The following is a 14,241-nucleotide window of genomic DNA, read 5'->3' on the forward strand; positions in this document are numbered from 1 at the left end:
TTACTATACTTTACTGTACAGCTTTTATGTTAGTGACAGTTTGATAGCTGGCCACCACAGGGTGCCATTGCCACATAAAAGTGAGCCACTAAGGAGGGGGGCTGCAGGGAGGTCTCTGCTTTTCTCCCCTCTCTCCCCTTCACACTATTTTCTGCTTCCCACAGTGGCACATTGACGACATCTTGTCTGCGTTGCTTCAATCGCACACGTCCCTCCTCATCCTGGCCAGGCCCCTTTTGATGCGTGATTCAGTTCAGCAGCACTTGAGCGGCCACTCCGGCCGACTCGCTGGGGTTCTGCTTGTCCCTCTCAAGGAAAACACCAGCCATCTGGTCTCGCGGGGGGTCAGAGGTCAACTCTCAGGCTGGTAATGAGGATGGCGTTGCCAGGGGGATGAAGGAGGGGTGGTGTGTGTGCGTGTGTGTTTGTGAGGCCAATGGCGGCGGGGTTTGTCTGCTTCCTGAGTGAGCAATGGGCATTAAACATTAACGAGTCTGGCGGACGGACGGTGTGAGGAGGTCATGCTAGACGAGCGGAAAGAGCCAAGGAAACACATTATTAAGTATTCTAAACTGTACATAAAATAAGTTATTTTTATTGCAATAATCATCCAGGTCTATTTTTAATTCTATCAAACGTTCAGACACAGTTTTTCATTCACTCCCTCTCGAAACTGTCCAAACTTCAAACAGGTAGTATATAGGATTCTAATTGGCCAATTGTAAAATATTCAGCTAGAAACATGCGAAAAGCAGTTACAGTGCTAAAATATGGCTTAGCATAAACAACAGGATAACACTTTAAAGAATAATCCTGCTAGCTTGGTAGAAGCCACACTCAATGAACCTTCTTGTCAAATGATTAAAATAGGTGGCCCCACACCGGCCACAGAGTATTTCAATTAAAGGTCTTTTTGTTTGTAAAAAGTTGGTCAGTATCGCTTCTTTTTTTTTAGCTAATTAGCGCAAAAAGTTAATGTGGTTCTAGCGCTTCACTTGTGCTAATTTTTGTGTAAGAGATCCAAAAATCCAACGATAAACTTGGAACATCGGTTGTAGAAAACCCAAATAAGTCCTTTTGTTTACGAAAAGTTGGCCAATAACAAGTCTGGTTGATCAAGCTAGCATCAGAAGCTAATGTAGCAGTCTACATCTTCACTCTATGTGCCTTCCTGTCAAAAAAGTTCCAAATTAAAGTATTTTTGCTCACAAAAAGTTGTTTAATACAGTCTAGCAAACAAGCTACCTGCACCATTTCATATATTTTTTCATCCAAAGGTTAACGTTGTGTAGATTTTGCTGACTCGCTAATGACTAGCGCAACAAACTCCAACTTTAATGAGCTTTTTTCAAAGGTTGTTAAGGATAATGGAGGCTCCACTGTTGGATTCTCACAAAGCACAATGGCAAAGTCCTCCAAAGTCAATGGAGTGTCTGTCATTGGCTCCGTCCTGAATCACATGCTATTGTGTGTGTGGTTGCCGTGGTGACACAGAGGCACACGACAGCATAGAAGATGGCATTGGCACATACTCAGCAAAGATGGAGGAGCAACCTCGAAGAAACACATTTCTTATATTAGGAATAGATTTGATGATCATTTTTTGTATATTGTACTGTAGCTCGTGGCGACATCATCATGTAGTGCTAGCACAATAGCAGCGTGGGCTGCAGACAGGACGTCTCTGGCGGTATTACGCCTCCTTGAATCAACAAAAATAGTATCCATCTTGTCTCGCGCCTCCAAGGCCTTTTTAATAAACTACAGAGAGAGGGATCATGTGACCTCAAATGGCTCTCGTGCGCTGTGGAGATCTTTGTTTTTGGGGAAAAACCTATGGAGTTTGCGGGACTAACTATAGTTATGGCACCAAAAGCTTACTGAGTTCTTTGCTTTTGTATCGTAACAAGTCAATCACTAACTGACTAACTACTAAGAAAGTTGAACGAGGTTGAAGTAACAAATTAAATTGAGTTAAGTAGCTGAACAAACGTATTTATTTCCATATTTTACTAACTAACTAATTAACTCACTAACTAGGACGAGTTGAAGTAACTAATTAAATTGAGTTAAGTAGCTGAACAAACGTATTTCTTTCCATATTCAACTAACCAACCAAGCAACCAACTAACTAACTAACTTACCAACCAACTAACTAACTAACTAACTAACTAACTAACTAACTAACTAACTAACTAACTAACCCCATCACATGGATCCAGTGAGTAAGTACCCTATTTGGCTCCATTGTATTAGGTTGTTGCTTAAATATTGGACCAAAGTGGTTGCTACTATTAAGAAATTCAATCAGCTGCTGTTTCATTGAACTTCGTTGAAGTACCGGTGTGTGTTTCTGTGTGTGTTTGTGTGCGTGTGACTGATGCGTACACCCACACATACATCCACAACGTATATTTATATTTACATGTGTGCACGCGTGCAGGAAGTGGTTGCTCTTTTTTTCCAGTGTGAGTGTGTTGATGAAGAGAGCCACTGTTGAAGCTATCAAGGCCGACATGGTCACTCCTTTCTTTGTCTTTCTTTGCAGATCTCTTTCTGCCCCCCCTTTGGCCTGGGTGGGGCGGTGTTCCCTTTGATGGATGGCCAAGACCACAAGGGTAAAGGTGGAGGAGTGTGTTCTGTTGTTGTTCTTCTGCGTCTGGGCAGCAACAGCCGTGTTAGCGGGTAAGCTACTAAAGTTGAGTGTCAAGCCGGAACGCAGAGATGAAGCACGCTTTGTAGTCGCATTTGTAAATAAAATGTGATTATAAAAAGTCGACACACCCCTGTTCAAATGGCAAGTTCTTGTGCCATCATTTCAATTGGTATGGAATCAAGGTGTAATTTTCCACAAAAAAACATGACATTTCAACAGGGGTGTGTAGACTTTTTATATCCACCGTTAATCCCCGTGAGTCCCACACACTCATCCCAATATTGCTTCATAGAGTAGCTGGATAGACCCCCTCGCTCCTCCGCTGTGACGTTGCCACGGTGATAAGGGCTCGCCCTTTGCACTCTGAACTCTGGCCTTAGCTCCTCTCCAGGCTGAGGGGGCACGCAGTATTAGTGCTACCCAACAAAAACAAAAAAATAGGACCTCTGACATATAAAAGGCAAAGAAAAGGGAAGTTGCAATAACATTTTGGAGGGTGCGCATGCCAGAGTCGACTCGAACGCCAATTGGTGACATCGTGTAGTCCTTAGGAAAAATTAGATTTCATACTGTGCAGGGACGTGAGGAACGTAGCTCTAGTGGGCAACTGAGGAACTTCACTCACGACCTGATTTTTTTTAGTGCATTTTGACTAATTTGCTTACATTTTAGGGGGGAAAAAAATATGGACACATTTCAGTTTATTGAATTGGAAATTAAAAAAATATCTTTATCAAAGAAAAATCAAGTATAGTATTTGAAATCTGGCACCCACTGAAAAGCTGGTATATTTGAGATTTCAAAATATTTGAAAAATATACGGTAGTAATAAAAATATAAAATAATAAGGCAAGTGACTTGGTTAATTTTTGACTAATTACATTTGATAATTTTATTTATTTTTATTTATGGCGGTATGCATTGTAATTAATTCAGTTGAAAGTACTGTAAAAATATTTGAAATATAAATTCAGCTAATTTGGAATAATTTAGAAAAAACCTTTTGAATATACAAATTATATTTTCAAAATTTTCCTGAGATATGTGGGAGTTATTATGAAATTGATGTTTTTTAGATATATTTTTAATTCCTAATATTTGAGGAAAAAATAGTTCATGTTCAGTTGTTGATATACTGAAGGAATTAAAGCAAACAACTACAGGAACAGGACAATTAACTATGAATTATTTTTAAATCGACATTGTTGACTTTTGTTGACATTTTAGTAAAAAAAAACGTCATTAATAATAATTCGCTTTTTTTTCATTTGAGTATTTGTGCTTACACTTACAATTACGGCTTGCTTATTTTTTTGGAAGATGGAGCCTTCACACAGTAAAAACACACATGCACCCACAACACACACACTAAATTCATGTGTGGGTGTGTGTGTGTGTGTGTGTGTGTGTGTGTGTGTGTGTGTGTGTGTGTGTGTGTGTGTGTGTGTCTGTATAATAAGTGTGAAAAATGTCATTAATGCAGTGCGGCTGTTGAGCTCCCAGCTCTCTTGTATTGTCACTCTCCTCTGGGGCCCGGGAGTGCTAGCTAGCTAACTAGCATCATCTCCATGGAGATCCCGACAACTATGCCCCCCCCCCCTTCCCCCCAAACCCCCATCCTTAATACACACACTCGCACGCACACCTTGCACCCCCCTACCTCTGGGCTCTCTTTTTGTCCACTGACAAAGCTTGACAAACCGCATGTGACTCGCTGGGCTTAGCGCCGCTTGTCTATTCACGCACACACAAATGGAAGAACTAAGCAGGCATATTGATTTTTAATGATGGACCCTCACAGCCGGTGGAGAAGGAAACAAGGAAAGTCAGCGGGAATTGTCTTAGTGGGTCAAAAAAAATAAAAAAATAAATTACATGCCTTTTCATTTGATTGTTTTTGCTATTGATCAACACAACTATTCTCCTGTTGTTTTGCACTCCTTTTGAAGTAGCAAAGGTGAAAAATATGAATTCTGTAAATTTAAACTAAAATAGAAGGCAACAATAATATTATGATTCTTTAAAAACATTTAATTAAAAAATTAGTGCACATTTGTTGTCATTAGAAGCACTGACAATTTCTATTTTTATAAATGTTATTTTTCTGTAATATGAAATAGAATGAATATAAAGCAATCCATTTATAAGTAAACGTTGCAGTTTGTTTGCCAACATTTTAGATGAACCAAAGTGACAATATGTCTTCAGCTCTGAAATATAGTAAATCAAATGTAAAAAATGTACAAGAAATTGCATAGAATTCAGTTGTGGGCCAAAAAAGTGGCAACATTTTGCCATGTTTGTCAATATTTGAACTAGCAGAAGTGCTAATTGCTATTTCAGTAAATCTTATGATGGACATTAGTAAGAAACTGTACAAAACTCAACGATTCGCCAAAGTAGTGCAGCTAAAAAAGAGTGCTGAATTTTGCCCCATTTGCCATCATTTTAAAGCAGCTAAGTTTACAATGACAAATTCTGTAAATGTTATTTTATACGATGATATAAGATATAGAGTAAATATAAAATACCAAATTATATAATTGTAAATGTGATTGCAATTTTTTAATTTACATTTTTTTTGTGTGCAAATTTTACACAACTGAATGAGTTAAGCAGGATTCTGCATAAAAAATAATTAAATTAAAGGAAAAACAAATTTTGTTTTACAAAAACATGCCACCTAATAGACAGAAAAAAAATGCTGTTTGTTGGGAAACACTATAGTATAACGGATTAAAGACATTTCCATTCATTTTAATGGGGTTTTGAAACTGACCTGAAGTGACCCAACAGTCCACTTGACGCTCGCACGAGTCACGTCCGAGCAGCCCAAACAATTTGGCAGCGTAAAAGTCTTTGCAACTAAATGCATCTGGACTTGATTTAATAAATGAAAGTAGCTTTCCAGCTAATGAAGCCGCATACACGTTAATTAATCAACTTAACCTGAGCCGGCTGTAGACCACCCTCCATTCCGCACCCTAAATCACACAAAGTTGCTGCAAGGACTCATTTAAGATAAACGGCAGGGAATGGCGTGTGTGTGTTTAAGGCAAACACGGCAAACGCGCGCGAGAGCCGCGAGGTGGGGGCTGAAAATGATTAACCCCGTAAGACATTGGCATAATTAATTCCGCTTAAATGCGGCAAGCAACCTTGAAAGGCGCCAGGCGGTCATGTGAACTCATGTAAAATGTATGTCGACGTACATTAACGACACGTGTAATCTTGCGTCCACGGGCTCGCTCGCCGTAATAGGCTAGCTGCGATTTAGCCCAGGCTCAAACCCGCGTAGCTGCCACGCGGCTATTTGCGCAGGTGGCAGACGCTTTTAAATACGCGTTTGTGCAGGGATTAGCATATTGCTGCGATTAATGATGTTCCAACGGGATTTAGCGGGTGGCAAAATTGCTTGTGCGCATTTGCCGATTCGCACATTGGAGTTCTTTTTATGCTTAACTCTTTGACTGCCATAAACGTTATAAAACGTTTAGCATAAACCTAGGGAAGGGCGCCGAGGACGTTAAAAGACGTCCCCTATGTTATTTTTATTTTTTTTTCAAAAACGGGTGCAGGAAAGCCTTGGGCAGCTGTGCTGAAAGTATCAGGCTGATCTGATTAGTCAAAGACTCGTTTTGGCCCCTAGAGGGCAGCGATGATGGGCCGCCCACCGTGGGCGTCAGTAGAAGACGTGAGGCGGAGCTAGAGTGTTGAGGAGACAATGGCTGATCCAAGCCACAATGGCTTGACCAAGCAACCGGTTACAAGCAGCTCAGCTTGAGCATTTTTTTCAAAGACGGAAAGCATCAATCAATACTAAAAAGCGCATTGATGTCAACGATGATGATGACAACGAGCTCTACGCCAAAGTTGGAAGCTTTGGCGTGACTGTTATGAACACGTAGTAAGCCTCACGGCTAAGCGCGGCTAGCGCGGCTAGCGCTGCTAAGGCCGGAAAACGCGCACAATAGCCGGCCGGGTACTTCTACACAATCGGACATTCGATCGGGCGATGGAGAGTTGGCATCGACCAATGCAGATTGATGATGATGATGAAGATGAAGCTCTACGCCAACGTGACTGTTATGAACACGTAGTAAGCCCCACCGGCAAAGCGCGGCTAGCGCGGCTAGCGCTGCTAAGGCCGGAAAACGCGGAGCTGCACAAGCGGACATTCGATCGGACAATGAAGAGTACCCCGAGTCCAATGCATATTCATCGGAGGAGCGGGTACAGTCTGATCACGGAGAAGACACTGTTTCTGGACTACGATGCCACCATGAATGGAGTGGATAAAATGGATCAGAACATCTCCTACCAACCCGGTATAGCAACTGAAGGACACGGGGAAGCGAGACGTAACACCACCGTAACGTAACCGTAGCATGATCCTGATATTAGACTTGATGACACACTGCAGTATATACTTGCTATTCCCCGGAAAAAAACGGCCGGCAAGAAAGTGGCGCACGCGAAGAGGCAATCTTGTGCAAATGCTGTTGCGTCTCCTTGCACGCAGGAGAGTGTTACAAAAAGAAAAACTGTCGTTGAAACATCCACATATTTGTAAATAGCACCACAGTTGCACACATTTGTAAATAGTTTGCCAAATTGTTGTCAAATTGTTACACTGTTGAATGTAAATAAACGTATTTTGCTATCAAAAAACACTTTTTCATTCTTGGTGGTAGTGTTTTATAGAAGTAAAGCACTATTTAGGTGTTTGTGGCATCATTCATGGACAAAAAGAAGTGTCAAATTCACTAGAATGCATGAAATAATATCGTTTCACTAAAAGCTTGATTTCTCCGTATTTTGGTCCAACACAGGCGAAATTGGGTCAAACTAACCATTTTCTATTGTTGATTACTAAAGAACGGAATAAGGTAGAAACAAACTCTTTTTTTCTGATGAAAGATGAAAGTCCAATCTTTCATTTGGTAGTACGTGTGTTTCCATAGTCCAAACAGAACATTTTCTGTGGACCTTGAAAATCAGTCAAAATGCTTAAATCGGCTGGCACTGGCGGCATCCCTTTTCTGAAAACGTCTGGCAGTCAAAGAGTTAAATTGGTCAACAAGTTATAAAATTCACAACATTTTGTTACAAAAATATTGCACTAGAATTAGTTGAAAAAAATATTTTTGAGTTTGATTTTGTAAAAAAAAAAAAAAAAATCCAATTTGGATATCCAAAAGATCATCATCATCATCTTTTGTGAATCAAAAAAACACTGTGATTGGTAGAGAAGAGACTATTTTTGGGTTTCCTTCATTTTGTAAAAAAAAAAAATAAAATAAAATAATGTATTTTTTCCTTCAATTTTATATTTTTGCAGTAGAAAATTTGCAAAAAATCTTTTTATCAAACCCCCACATATAGAGATGATAAGAAAAGTGACTATTTTAAAATTTTCTTGATTTTGGACACATTTTTTAAATAACAGATTTTTTTTCTGCGCTAAATCTTACTACATTTATTCAGGGGTGTGACATATCTTAAAAACATTTTGTAAACTTTTACTGCATTGTGTAGTTACTGGTAGAAAAAACACTATTTTAAGGTTTCCTTTTTTACAAATGTATGATGTTTATCTTTCATGTGTGCTTTAAATATATTTGAGAAATGTAATCAGAAATGTATGTGGCCCCAGTTAGGCTCCTCCATTTGATTTGATATTCTAAAATATATTTATTTATTTATTTTCTCAGCTCACCTATGTACTGTGCAGGTCAAGCCCACCTTTAGCCCCAGGAGAGGAAAAATCGTGGCGCCGTGCCTGCTAATTTGTTGACATGAACGTCTTTATTTGCTCTACTCGTGTTACTTTTAGCTGCATACATGGCGTTAACTGCTTGCATTTTTGTTGTTGCACAATGTAGCGTTGTCAGCAGGCGACGTTGGCCTTCTTTGTGGAATGCGTAACTGGTGGTTTCCTCCAAATATCTGGTGCGAACACATTCGCCTCTTTCACGCCAGGCTCCCTAATCAGGCCAACGCGTCAATCAGCGCGCCCTAAGTGTCTCTAATCAGGCCTCAAAATGGCTGCTTGATTCCTTGCCATCACCCGAGGAAATCAAGTGGCTTCTTTCACACCTGCTGGTGCGCCGCGTGTCGGGGATTCCGAGGCCCGTTTCTGCTCCCTGAGCATTCCTGCGGTTTCGCACCACGCTTTGGAAAATACTCCCCTCCCTCCCCTCCTTCTCCAGCCCCCCCTGACCCCCTTGAAACCACCCGTCTTCACTCTCCAGCCTGCGGTATGTAATAAAAATACGAGAGGTTGACTACTGGCAGGGATTTTTGGCAAGCTCCCGTGGACATAGACCATGTCTGTTTGGGAAACGCACGTGCGGCAAACATGCTTAGAAGCCGAGCTCCACTGAGAATGGGGTTTCCTGAAAGATTCTAACTTGAACCTGAATCAGATCTAGGACAAATGGTTGCCTGGTTCTCAAGGCTGGATTAGCTCTGGTTGCTTCTGGGACAGAGCAGAGGCAGTTGACAGTGGTTGTTTGTCATGAGGTTATCCCCTCCGGGCAGTTTGCAGTGGTGCAGGTCACCCCTTAAGAATCAGGACCATTAACTCCATATTCCGTGTCTTCTGAATTAAACCGTCAATAGGAGGGTCTGATGGAGTCCCTTGTGGCTTGTTATCAAGAACAGCTTTAGCTAGTTGTGGGAGGTTTCAACTTGCTTGCACCGCCTCTGGATTAGGCTCTACTAGGCTTCTCAGTTTCTCAGTGGTTGTTGACAAGGTACCCCCCGACTCTGCACTTGGGTCTACCTGGTTTCTTAGTGCTTGTTGATACGGGGTGATTTGCCAGCCTCGCTCATCCAGCTGATCCATCCGGATGCTGCCTTTTTGGAACTTTTGGTGATTAACGCCTTATTCCATGTCTTCTTCGACAACATTTTGATGGCTTCATGTCAAATTTGCTTTTGGTGAAGGTTGTCCACTTCTGAATTTGGGGTTTACTTGCTTCTGGAGGATGGGGATATCGTTTTCATTGGTTGTTGACATGGGGTTATCCCCTCTGGGCGGACTGCTACCTCTCTGGAACCACAATGATTAACTCCATATTTCATTCCTGAGTCAAACTGTGAAGGGGGCCATTTCACGGGATTCCCTTCGGATTTCCTGTCGAGCGTTATTTCTTAACTGCGGGTCTGCCTTATTCTAGCGGCCCGTAAACCGCGACACAGGACAGCGCAATGGCATTCGTCAGTGGTTGTTGATACGGGGGTCACCCCTGTGGGCGCTTTTCCGGTCCCAGCCTCCCACCTGGTGGCTGCATGGCGTCGCCTTTGATGAACCGAGACCATTCACGCCATTTTCTGTGACTCTTGAGTTCAAACTTGTTAAGAAAAGCGCTTCTGAGTCTACGGTCTTCACGTCTACTGGCCAATTTCCATTTTTCTGACAGGTACAATGTATATTCAGCCATTTATTTGGCGTCCCTCAGCCAGACACGGCATCATGACATTTTAATTGTTGTGTTTGGCCCCGAGCGCGGGCCGGCAGGCAGGCTGGCGGACGGCAGGTTGAGTTTTATATTTGCTACGAAGCCAAACAGTGTCTGAGTGTTGGCTCCTCGATTGGGCCGCCTGCACGAGTTATTGAGGCACAACAAGCTTTATTGCTTGTTAGGAAGGGGAAGCGGGAGGGGAGGGAGTGTGTGTTTGTGTGTGCCCGGGAGAGCTTGTGTGTGTGACCATCAATGGTCCATGGGTCTAATCCTGTCTCCACTCATAATGGAGGTGTTTGGTCTCCCTAAGCCGGAGGCAACTTCTACTTCACTCGCCGGTCGGTGGGGGTGCACAGCCGAGGTCAGAGGTGCTCATCTGGATAGTTTTAGCTTTTTGGGAACGTCCCTCCCTTTCACATTGATTGAGGTCACGCTGCCCAAAAGCTGCAAACCTTAATTCCTGCTCAAGCTGCCAGAGTTTTCCGTGCTCAGGTGAGGCAGCCTTTAGCAGAGACAAATAATTCAAAAGGGAAAACCTGGGAGGGTTTAAAATCTTCCTTTTGTTGAAGGAAAGTTGAGTGTTTGTTTTGGATGCCTTTGTTGAGGTAACTCGCATCAAAAAAAGGCAAACACCAGGGATTCCCAAAATGGTGCATCCATTTGATGCAGTACTTAACGTGAGCGCCCTCCAGGGGGTGCATGAGATTTAGAATGATGGTCTCCTTTCCTCAACTTGGAGGGGGTGGGGGTTGCAAAGGGTTGCGTGGCTTAAAAAGCTTGTGAAAGGCAAAACCACCAAACAAAATCCCACTCCAAATCAGACGAATGATACCCACAAACAGGAATTGTTCGAGATTCCCAAACTACAGGGCCAGCAGGGCGAATTCCTGATGTTGCACTTTTCCCCCCAAAAAAGACAATCTATTAATGTTGCACTTGGTTAAAAAATATTGAAGCTGCCATGTGTTTACTTTTCTTGTTTATATTACATTGTACGGTTCACAATATTTAGTTGATTCATGAAGCTTTCATATGTTGGAGGAATTTACCGACATCGCTGTCCCATTTCTTATCGGTGCCATTCATACAGAAGAGACGTGGGAGAATGCAATCTTCAGTAGCCAGTAGTGAAAAGAAAGGCGCAACGAGCAAATACCTGCGCTGAATCAGGCTACCGGTGTTAGTTCTCATGGCCGATTGAACTCTTGTGTGCAATAGACTTTTATGTGCTCCTGCTGTGTTAATAACGCGGCCTTTATGGAGTGTGTTGTTATTAAATAATGCACGATGACTTGAAGTTCTCTCGCGGGCCTTAATGGGATGCAGATGGCGGCCAGAGGTTGGCGGACTGTCCTCCTTGAACACAACTCTGCCGTTCAGTTTGGTTTCTCGGCGTGAAACGGGGCAGGAAGTTGGATTGATCAATAGGGTACCGTGATATATATATATATTTTTTTAGGTGAGGAGGGGGGTGTTTTTAAGGGATGGGAAGTGGACCAAACAATCCAGTCACATGTCTACACTGTAAACAAATACAGTGTAACTCAGCCTTTGGATGTTGGAGCGGCTAGCTTCAGATTGGGATCTTATGTTTGTGTTGCACTTTTATTTTATGTTTTATTTTTTGCATAATTTGATTAAAAAGTTGTGATTTTGCACTTTTATAAAGAAGACAAAATGTTTAAATTTCCTAAAAAGAAAATATTTAAACTCTTATGTTTTATGTAATTTATCATTTATTGTATTTTCTTAGAATTACTTAAGCATGTTAAGAGTGGTGATACTGTAAAAGCAAAGCAATAAAAGGGCTATAATAACGTGTTTCATCACATACAGTACAATCAGAAAAACATGCTTATATTACATCAATGGACTCTTTTTATGTTTTTATTTTATTTATTTTTTTAGCGTATTTGAATACTTCTGTAGTTTGTACTAAGTTCTGAGGGTGGACTATTCCAAGTTTTTGAAAGTTTGAGGACTTTGGATTGTTCCCCTAAATGCTCCGCAGAACTTGATTGGATGTGGCATTTCAAAAGATCTCTGGGGGCGGGCCAAAGAGCCTTTCAACCTTCACCTCTGGCCTCTGGCTCTCCACAAAGCAAAGGGGGTTTTGGTGGGTGTTGGGGAGGCGGGATCAGAAATCTCACCTCACGAGCTGCAGAAGGATCATGGCAAAACTCGCAAAATTGGGGGGAAAAAACGGTTTAATGGAAGACCACTTGAAGGCATCACATGGAGAAAATGATGGAGTGCAGGAAAGCGAGAGCCACTCGGGGGTTGGGGGGTTGGTAAGGCTGGCGGCCTTCCTGTTTGATTAGCCATTAGCCCGCCGTGGCGGTGGGAGTCACAGCTGAAGCGTCACTCCCTTTGATTACGCCACAAAAGGGGGTGCTGGAAAACAAAAGCCTCAAACCCCCAACCACAGCCAATACGCGGCACTTTGGGGGGCTGATTTGGCTTTTTGCTCTCTACGCTCCCTCGCCCGCCGTAATCAAACGGAGGGCAGCCACAAAGCACACAAACTTTCCAGCGCTGATATTAACGGAGTGTAAAGTGCATGCCGGGCCACTAGGTGGCCACACTGAGCACTAGATAGACATGTGGACGTCACGGTTTTGAACAAACCGTTGATGTCACATAATTTTTTGTTACACTTTTAGTAAAAAGTAGAAAAATGATTAATGTTTCATTCTCCTAAAAATATGACAAACTTTGCTCCTTTGTAAAAAGGCACAATGGGGCCTTATTTCCAAAGGTTTGTGTGTGTAAAAATGGGCACAAAACTGGATTGCTCACACAAACATTTGGAAGGCCATGAGCAGAAACAATCACCCTTCTATAAATATTTTTCAAAATGCCAGAAACAAAAAATATTGTGACATTGCCTATTCAGCAATGTAAGCACTTTTTAAAAATTGATTTTCACAATTTGTCTATTACCATTAAGTAGCAACTTTTCCATGTCAGAGTTGCCCACAATGCTTTGTGGGCTGATCACATGCTTGGAAATTAACATTAGCATGCCATGCAGTGTGCGCGGTTGATCCGTGCACCGCTTTGCTTGTCTGTACCCGGCTTCTCCTTTTTATTGGTGTCCCGCCGTCGCCTGTTGTGACTGACGCTTTTACAGTCTGCTTGCACTCGAACGTGGATGGAGGCCCATCAAACGTGTTTCCTCCCACCACCTCCTCCCACTTCCCTTTGCAGTTAACGTCTGCGTCTCGCCAATTACTTTGTCACTGACAGCGGCCTCTCGTCGCTTCCTGTTTTCGACATTTGCAAGACGACTCTTTTTGTGCACTATGACCGGGTGTCCTTCAAAGAGCAACTCCTGGCTCGTAATTTTGTCTGGTTGCTATTAATTTTAAACCATATGCCGGACAGATAAATGACGCTAAAACGTTTTCGTCATGGCAGTGATAGGCGACTCGCCATAAACCACAAAACCTGAATAACTCAGTGGTGCACAGAAGTGCACTGGCATTTTCTTTTTTTAATTCAACCCCTGCGGCAAGTTTCATTTAACAACATACAAATTGATAGGCACGTCAGTCATAAGTAGACCCCCCCCCCCGAAAAAAAAAGCCATGCCATAAAACACACATGAATTTCAAAATTTAGCAGGCATGACTATAGACCCAAAAAGTCTGGCATTTGGCTTTGAAGCAGCCAGTTTGGGGACATTTCCAGATGTCCTTCAAAGACAAATTTGTCCTTGAAATTATGTGCAGTTGTTACTAAATTTGAACCATGTAAAATAGATACAGTAGATTAATGATGCTAAATTGCATCATGTGAAGACTCGCAGTATGGTTACGATATTTCTTACATGTTTGATAGCAGTTGGTCAAAATTTCCTGGACGAGTTTGCTTTCCAGAGGGTCCTTCAAAAGCAAACTCGATCCCCAAAATGCTTCAAACCAAAATGGCAGACTGGCATGGCTTCTGGAGATTTTTTTGGGGTAAGTCTACTCATGATCTTCATATCCACCAAATTTCATGCTGTCAAGGGAAACTAGCTCAGGGGGCAGCATTTTCAACAAAAAAAAAAAATGTAGGTGTGGCCTAAAATGGCCCCTTTTGACCAAACTGGCACAAGGGGCTGAATTCTCA

Source organism: Leptonotus elevatus, chromosome 19 (assembly GCF_054856555.1).
Source record: "Leptonotus elevatus isolate MCC_2025b chromosome 19, RoL_Lele_1.0, whole genome shotgun sequence".
Taxonomy (NCBI): Eukaryota; Metazoa; Chordata; class Actinopteri; order Syngnathiformes; family Syngnathidae; genus Leptonotus; species Leptonotus elevatus.